The following is an 8,148-nucleotide window of genomic DNA, read 5'->3' on the forward strand; positions in this document are numbered from 1 at the left end:
TTTTATATATGATTTTTTATCTTTGCAAGTCTCTTCGAATTATCAGTTTGGTTTGGCCTACTAGATTGATCTTTCTTGCAATGGGAGAAGTGCTTAGCTTTGGGTTCAATCTTGCGTTGCTCGATCCCAGTGACAGCAGGGGAAACGACAGGTATTGTATTGTTGCCATCCAGGATAAAAAGATGGGGTTTATATCATATTGCTTGAGTTTATCCATCTACATCATGTCATCTTACCTAATGTGTTACTCTGTTCTTATGAACTTAATACTCTAGATGCATGCTGGATAGCGGTCGATGTGTGGAGTAATAGTAGTAGATGCAGGCAGGAGTCGGTCTACTTGTCACGGACGTGATGCCTATATACATGATCATGCCTAGATATTCTCATACTTATGCACTTTTCTATCAATTGCTCGACAGTAATTTGTTCACCCACCGTAATACTTATGCTATCTTGAGAGAAGCCACTAGTGAAACCTATGGCCCCCACGTCTATTTTCCATCATATTAATCTCCCGTCAACTAGCTATTTCTGTCGTCATTTATTTTGCAATCTTTACTTTCAATCTTTATCATAAAAATACCAAAAATATTATCTTATCATCTCTATCAGATCTCACTTTTGCAAGTGGCCGTGAAGGGATTGACAACCCCTTTATCGCGTTGGTTGCAAGGTTCTTATTTGTTTGTGTAGGTACGAGGGACTTGCGTGTGGCCTCCTACTGGATTGATACCTTGGTTCTCAAAAACAGAAGAAAATACTTACGCTACTTTGCTGCATCATCCTTTCCTCTTCAAAGGAAAACCAACGCATGCTCAAGAGGTAGCAAGAAGGATATCTGGCGCCGTTGCCGGGGAGCCTATGAACAAGTCAAGACATACCAAGTACCCATCACAAACTCTTATCCCTCGCATTACATTATTTGCCATTTGCCTCTCGTTTTCCTCTCCCCCACTTCACCCTTGCCATTTTATTCGCCCTCTTTTTCCGTTCGCCTCTTTTCTCGCTTGCTTCTTGTTTGCTTGTTTGTTGGATTGCTTGCTTGTCACGATGGCTCAAGACAATACTAAATTGTGTGACTTTGCCAATACCAACGACAATGATTTTCTTAGCACTCCGATTGCTCCTCTTACCGATGCTGAATCTTGTGAAATTAATGCTGCTTTGTTGAATCTTGTCATGAAAGATCAATTCACCGGCCTTCCTAGTGAAGATGCCGCTACCCATCTAAATAGCTTTGTTGATTTGTGTGATATGCAAAAGAAGAAAGATGTGGACAATGATATTGTTCAATTGAAGCTATTTCCGTTTTCGCTTAAAGATCGTGCTAAAACTTGGTTTTCGTCTTTGCCTAAAAATAGTATTGATTCTTGGAATAAGTGCAAAGATGCTTTTATCTCTAAGTATTTTCCTCCCGCTAAGATCATCTCTCTTAGAAACGATATTATCAATTTTAAGCAACTTGATCATGAACATGTTGCACAAGCTTGGGAGAGGATGAAATTAATGATACGTAATTGCCCTACACATGGTTTGAATTTATGGATGATTATACAAAAAAATTATGCCGGATTGAATTTTGCTTCTAGAAATCTTTTAGATTCGGCCACGGGAGGCACTTTTATGGAAATCACTTTAGGAGAAGCTACTAAACTCCTAGATAATATTATGGTTAATTATTCTCAATGGCACACTGAAAGATCTACTAGTAAAAAGGTGCATGCAATTGAAGAGATTAATGTTTTGAGTGGAAAGATGGATGAACTTATGAAATTGTTTGCTAATAAGAGTGTTTCTTCTGATTCCAATGATATGCCTTTGTCTACTTTGATTGATAATAATAATGAATCTATGGATGTGAATTTTGTTGGTAGGAACAATTTTGGTAACAACGCTTATAGAGGAAACTTTAATCCTAGACCGTATCCTAGTAATTTCTCTAATAATTATGGTAATTTCTACAACAACTCTTATGGAAGTTTTAATAAGATGCCCTCTGATTTTGAGACTAGTGTTAAAGAATTTATGATTTCTCAAAAGAATTTCAATGCTTTGCTTGAGGAAAAATTGCCTAAGATTGATGAGTTGGCTAGGAACGTGGATAGAATTTCTCTTGATGTTGATTCTTTGAAACTTAGATCTATTCCACCTAAGCATGATATCAATGAGTCTCTCAAGGCTATGATAATTTCCATTGATGAGTGCAAAGAAAGAACCGCTAGGATGCGTGCTAAAAAAGATTGCTTTGTAAAAAGCGTGTTCTTATAGTTTTCATGATAATAAGGATGAAGATCTAAAAGTGATTGATGTGTCCCCTATTAAATCTTTGTTTTTCAATATGAATCTTGATAATGATGGGACTGGAGATGAGTCAACTTTAGTTAAAAGGCGTCCCAATGATACGGAGTTTTTAGATCTTGATGCAAAAATTGGTAAAAGTGGGATGGAAGAGGTCAAAACTTTAGATAGCAATGAACCCACTATTTTGAATTTCAAGGAATTTAATTATGATAATTGTTCTTTAATAGATTGTATTTCCTTGTTGCAATCCGTGCTAAATTCTCCGCATGCTTATAGTCAAAATAAGGCTTTTACTAAACATATCGTTGATGCTTTAATACAATCTTATGAAGAAAAGCTTGAATTGGAAATTTATATCCCTAGAAAACTTTATGATGAGTGGGAACCTACTATTAAAATTAAAATTAAATATCATGATTTCTATGCTTTGTGTGATTTGGGTGCTAGTGTTTCCATGATTCCAAAAACTTTGTGTGATTTGCTAGGTTTCCGTGAATTTGATGATTGTTCTTTAAACTTGCACCTTGCGGATTCCACCATTAAGAAACCTATGGGAAGAATTAATGATGTTCTTATTGTTGCTAATAGGAATTATGTGCCCGTAGATTTCATTGTTCTTGATATAAATTGCAATCCTTCATGTCCTATTATTCTTGGTAGACCTTTCCTTAGAACGATTGGTGCAATTATTGATATGAAGGAAGGGAATATTAGATTCCAATTTCCGTTAAGGAAAGGCATGGAACACTTTCCTATAAATAAAATTAAATTACTTTATGAATCTATTATGAGAGCCACTTATGGATTGCATGCCAAAGATGGCAATACCTAGATCTATCCTTGCCTTTATGCCTAGCTAGGGGCGTTAAACAATAGCGCTTGTTGGGAGGAAACCCAATTTTATTTTAGTTTCTTGTTTTTTGGTTCTGTTTATTAATATATAATCCATATAGATTCTGTTTAGATGTGGCTTTATGTTTTAATTAGTGTTTGTGCCAAGTAGAACCTTTGGGAAGACTTGGGTGAAGTCTTTTTGATCTTGCTGTAAAAAAACAGAAACTTTAGCGCTCACGAGATTAGCTACAACTTTTTACTGGAGAGTGATATTTAGTTGATTCTTTTTGCAGATGATTAATAGATAAATTCCTCACGTCCAGAAATTTATTTTAGAATTTTTGGAGTTCTAGAAGTTTGCGTTAGATACAGATTACTACAGACTGTTCTGTTTTTGACAGATTCTGTTTTTCGTGTGTTGTTTACTTATTTTGATGAATCTATGGCTAGTATCGGAGGTTATGAACCATAGAGAAGTTGTAATACAGTAGGTTTAACACCAATATAAATAAATAATGAGTTCATTACAGTACGTTGAAGTGGTGTTTTGTTTTCTTTCGCTAACGGAGCTCACGAGATTTTCTGTTAAGTTTTGTGTTGTGAAGTTTTCAAGTTTTGGGTAGAGATTTGATGGATTATGGAACAAGGAGTGGCAAGAGCCTAAGCTTGGGGATGACCAAGGCACCCCAAGGTAAAATCCAAGGACAACAAAAAATCCTAAGCTTGGGGATGCCCCGGAAGGCATCCCCTCTTTTGTCTTCGTCCATCGGTAACTTTACTTGGAGCTATATTTTTATTCACCACATGATATGTGTTTTGCTTGGAGCGTCTTGTATGATTTGAGTCTTTGCTTTTTAGTTCACCACAATCATCCTTGCTGTACACACCTTTTGAGAGAGACACACATTAATCAGAATTTATTAGAATACTCTATGTGCTTCACTTATATCTTTTGAGCTAAACAATTTTGCTCTAGCGCTTCACTTATATCTTTTAGAGCACGGTGGTGGTTTTGTTTTATAGAAATTATTGATCTCTCATGCTGCACTTATATTATTTTGAGAGTCCTTTAGAACAGCATGGTAATTTGCTTTGGTTAAAAAATTAGTCCTAATATGATAGGCATCCAAGATGGATATAATAAAAACTTCCATATAAGTGCATTGAATACTAAGAGAAGTTTGATACTTGGTAATTGTTTTGAGATATGAAGATGGTGATATTAGATTCATGCTAGTTGAGTAGTTGTGAATATGAGAAATACTTGTTCTAAAGTTTGTGATTCCCGTAGCATGCACGTATGGTGAACCGTTGTGTGATGAAGTCGGAGCATAATTTATTTATTGATTGTTTTCCTTATGAGTGGCGGTTGGAGACGAGCGATGGTCTTTTCCTACTAATCTATCCCCCTAGGAGCATGCACGTAGTACTTTGTTTCGATAACTAATAGATTTTTGCAACAAGTATGTGAGTTCTTTATGACTAATGTTGAGTCCATGGATTATACGCACTCTCACCCTTCCATCATAGCTAGCCTCTCTAATACCGCGCACCTTTCGCCGCTATCATACAGCCACCATATACATTCCTCAAAACAGCCACCATACCTACCTATTATGGCATTTCCATAGCCATTCCGAGATATATTGCCATGCAACTTACCACCGTTCCATTTATTATGACACGCTTCATCATTGTCATATTGCTTTGCATGATCATGTAGTTGACATCGTATTTGTGGCAAAGCCACCTTTATAATTCTTTCATACATGTCACTTTTTATTCATTGCATATCCCGGTACACCGCTGGAGGCATTCACATAGAGTCATATTTTGTTCTAAGTATCGAGTTGTAATTCTTGAGTTGTAAGTAAATAAAAGTGTGATGATCATCATTATTAGAGCATTGTCCCATGTGAGGAAAGGATGATGGAGATTCCCCCATAAGTCGGGATGAGACTTCGGACAAAAGAAAAAAAAGAGGCCAAAAGGAAAAAAAAGAAGGCCTAAATAAAAAATGAGAGAAAAAGAGAGAAGGGACAATGTTACTATCCTTTTTCCACACTTTTGCTTCAAAGTAGCACCATGATCTTCATGATAGAGAGTCTCCTATGTTGTCATTTTCATATACTGGTGGGAATTTTACATTATAGAACTTGGCTTGTATATTCCAATGATGGGCTTCCTCAAAATGCCCTAGGTCTTCGTGAGCAAGCGAGTTGGATGCACACCCACTTAGTTTCTTTTGTTGAGCTTTCATACACTTATAGCTCTAGTGCATGCGTTGCATGGCAATCCCTACTCACTCACATTGATATCTATTAATGGGCATGTCCATAGCCCGTTGATACGCCTAATTGATGTGAGACTATCTTTCCCTTTTTTGTCTTCTCCACAACCACCATTCTATTCCACATATACTGCTATGTCCATGGCTCACGCTCATGTATTGCGTGAAGATTGAAAAAGTTTGAGAACATCAAAAGTATGAAACAATTGCTTGGCTTGTCATCGGGGTTGTGCATGATTAAATACTTTGTGTGATCAAGATAGAGCGTAGCCAGACTATATGATTTTGTAGGGATAACTTTCTTTGGCCATGTTATTTTGAGAAGACATGGTTGCTTTGTTAGTATGCTTGAAGTATTATTATTTCATGTCAATATTAAACTTTTGTCTTGAATCTTTCGGATCTGAACATTCATGCCAGAATAAAGAAAATTAGATTGAGAAATATGCTAGGTAGCATTCCACATCAAAAATTCTGTTTTTATCATTTACCTACTCGAGGACGGGCAGGAATTAAGCTTGGGGATGCTTGATACGTCTCCAACGAATCTATAATTTTTGATTGTTCCATGCTATTATATATTCTGTTTTGGATGTTTAATGGGCTTTATTATACACTTTTATATTATTTTTGGGACTAACCTACTAACCCAAGGCCCAGTGCAAATTGCTGTTTTTTTGCCTATCTATAGCTCAGAATGAAATAAATTATATATGAAAAATGATCAGAAAAATGCAATCTATCCATCTGTACTGGTTTCATGCATGTTTAAGCAACTTAACCTTGCTGTTCATATCAAAACATGATAATGCACTTTATAAATTCATAGTTTGAGTTTGAATTTGAATCTTTGGTTCAAATAAGCTCAAACCCTTCTGTTCTTAGCTGCATTAGCTCAAATCACAACATATTGCCATGTCATGATCATGCATCATATTGTGCATTGCATTGATTGTGTTTCTTCTCTGTTGCCGGTATTTGTCCCCTTTGAGTAGACGTGGTTCCGACGATGGGTTCAATGACACCGATGAAGAGCTATACTATCTTCAGAAGTGCCAGGCAAGCAAAAACCCCTTGTTCATTCCGATACAATCCCACTATCTCGCTCCTCGGAGCCTAATGAATAAATACTTTGAGTCGTAGAGTTTTGTTGTGATGCCATGTTGTATTTACACATCGAGCATATTGTGTGTATGATTGAAATGCTTGGTATGTGTGGGATCCGACAACCTAGTTGTTTATCCTTGGTAGCCTCTCTTATGGGGAAATGTAGTCTTGTGCTTCCATGAGCCATAGTAGTCCGCTACAGCCCGGTTCACCGGAGTCCTGCTAGCCAGCACTACTGCTCCGAAACACCTGACTGGCCGGCATGTGATTCACTTCGTTCCTGTGTCTGTCCCTTCGGGGAAATGTCACGCGGTGACATCCGGAGTCCTGCCTAGCCTGCTACAGCCCGGTTCACCGGAGTCCTGTTAGCCCAGTGCTACAGCCGGGATTCGCACGCTGCTGACCGACATGCTCGATGTTGATTCATGTATGCCTGTCCCCGTAAGTTAGTGCCACTTTCGGTTCATGACTAGTCATGTCGGCCCGGGTTCTCTGTCATATGGATGCTAGCGACACTATCATATACGTGAGCCAAAAGGCGCAAACGGTCCCGGGCCATGGTAAGGCAACTCCCGTGGGAATACCATGCGTGAGGCCGCAAAGTGATATCAGGTGTTACCGGCTAGATCGATGTGACTTGGAATCGGGGTCCTGATAGCTTTGGTATCATTTTAGTGTTTCGTAGAAAAAGAATATCAAACGGAATGAAACCTTCGGGAGAGTTATTTTTGGAACAAACGTGATCCAGAGGACTTGGAGTGGACGTTAAGAAACAACCGAGGAGGCCACGAGGCAGGGAGGCGCGCCTGCCCCCCTGGGCGTGCCCCCACCCTGGTGGGCCCCTTGTGGCTCCACCGACCTACTTCTTCCTCCTATATATACCTACGCACCCCGAAACCAACCAGGAGCACCACGAAACCCTATTTCCACCGCCGCAACCTTCTGTACCCGTGAGATCCCATCTTGGGGCCTTTTCCGGCGCTCCGCCAGAGGGGGAATCGATCATAAGGTTGCGGCGGAGGCCCCAAGATGGGATCTCGTGGGATCTCATGGGTACAGAAGGTTGCGGCGGAGGCCCCAAGATGGGATCTCGTGGGTACAGAAGGTTGCGGCGGTGGAATTAGGTTTTTGACTCCGTATCTGATCGTTTGGGGGTACGTAGGTATATATAGGAGGAAGGAGTACGTCGGTGGAGCAACAGGGGGCCCACGAGGGTGGAGGGGGCGCCCCCTACCTCGTGGCCTCCTCTCTTGTTTCTTGACGTAGGGTCCAAGTCTCCTGGATCATATTCTTCCTAAAAATCACGTTCCTGAAGGTTTCATTCCATTTGGACTCCGTTTGATATTCCTTTTCTACGAAACTCTGAAATAGGCAAAAAAACAGCAATTCTGGGCTGGGCCTCCAGTTAATAGGTTAGTCCCAAAAATAATATAAAAGTGAATAATAAATCCCAATAATGTCCAAAACAGTAGATAATATAGCATGGAGCAATCAAAAATTATAGATACGTTGGAGACGTATCAAGCATCCCCAAGCTTAATTCCTGCTCGTCCTCGAGTAGGTAAATGATAAAAAACGGAATTTTAGATGCGGAGTGCTACTTGGCATAATTT

This window comes from Aegilops tauschii, chromosome 3 (assembly GCF_002575655.3).
Source record: "Aegilops tauschii subsp. strangulata cultivar AL8/78 chromosome 3, Aet v6.0, whole genome shotgun sequence".
NCBI classification, from domain to species: Eukaryota; Viridiplantae; Streptophyta; class Magnoliopsida; order Poales; family Poaceae; genus Aegilops; species Aegilops tauschii.